Genomic DNA, 1,595 nt, shown 5'->3' with positions numbered 1-1,595 from the left:
TTAACTTTGGCCATTTATGCATGTCAAAAGCACAGAAAAGAAATTGGAAATATTTTGTCAATTTCCTTTTAAAAAGTCTCCCAGTGACCCTCTGCAGACCATAATGATTGAACATGTGGCTCCACAGCGGGTTTCTGTGGCCATGGGCAGGTTTCTAAGCCTCGGTTTTTCATCTACAGATTGGGCACATCACGGGTGCCTGTCTCATGGACGATCCATCCTTAAGATCTGTCACAATTACTTAGATAACAACTTTCAACAGGGCTTCCCTGGCCCCATGATCCCCAGGGCTTCTAAGTCCCCGTGTCCCAAAGCAGCCCAATACACTTTACTTCTACCAAAACTGGACAACCAGGGGTCCAATTCCATCAGCCCCAGCATTCCTGGAAGACAACCTTACGTACCGTCTCAGGTCCCTGCCACAGCCCTGTGCTCCGTGCCCTCCCTGACTCCTGAGCCAGCTATAAGGCTGGGATCTGCAGCTGCACTCTGGCCTCTCAGGAGCCACCATGTGGCAGGGCTAACACTGGCCACAGCAGGGGCACCTCCAGATCGAGCCAAGAAATACTGTCATTAGAACTGCTTTTGCTTTGAGCCACTATGGTGAAGCCCACAGATGGCTCATTTCTTTTCTCTGATGTCCAGGGACTCAGTTGGGAGGACTTTTAAAAAAAAAAGCCTGGATTGAAGGCCTCTTCACTCACAGGCCTGCTGCTTGAAGGCTGAGCTCAGGTGGGACTGTCAACTAGAGCACCAACACGTGGCTTCTCACAGCTGGCAGCTGAATCCAAGGAAGAGTGAGTGCACTGAGAAAACCAGGAGTAAACGACATAGGTTTTTCTGGCCTTGCCTCTGGCGTCAGGCACCATTAGCATTCCCACACTCTGTGGGTTATAAGAGTCTCTATGGCTGGCCTGACATGGTCACACACAGAAAAATTGGGAGGACAGACGTTAATTCTGTAAATGTCTCTGGAAAATACTATTTTCCACAGTCCCCATCTCAGAATAATAATATTTTTACTGAGGCCAGCTGTGGTGGCTCACACCTGTAATCCCAGCACTTTGGGAGGCCGGGGTGGGTGGATCACTTGAGGTCAGGAGTTCCAGACCAGCTTGGCCAACATGGTGAAACTCCGTCTCTACTAAAAATACAAAAATTAGCCAGACATTATGGTGCACACTTGTAAGCTCAGCTTCTTGGGAGGCTGAGGCAGGAGAATCACTTGAACTCGGGAGGTGGGAGGTTGCAGTGAGCTGAGATTCATGCCATTGCACTCCAGCCTGGGCATCATAGTGTGTGTGTGTGTGTGCGTACGTGCGTGTGTGTGTATACACACACATATATATACACATATATATACACACACACATATATATTTTTGATAAATAGAATTACAAAGAAATACAATTTAGACATATCACTTGTGGTATAGTCACATACGTGCTTCCTTGCTAACTCATTAATTAGGAAAGCAAGACCTAGGGCGGGGTCTGAATGCCCCTAATTACCGATTTCCAGCTTGTGATGACCTTGGATGCTATTTTTTTTTTTTTTTTTTTGTGCTGATTCTTCTCATCTGCGGGGGATGATAT

The sequence above is a fragment of the Cebus imitator genome, unplaced genomic scaffold (assembly GCF_001604975.1).
Source record: "Cebus imitator isolate Cc_AM_T3 unplaced genomic scaffold, Cebus_imitator-1.0 Scaffold53, whole genome shotgun sequence".
NCBI classification, from domain to species: Eukaryota; Metazoa; Chordata; class Mammalia; order Primates; family Cebidae; genus Cebus; species Cebus imitator.
This window is presented reverse-complemented; position numbering follows the sequence as displayed.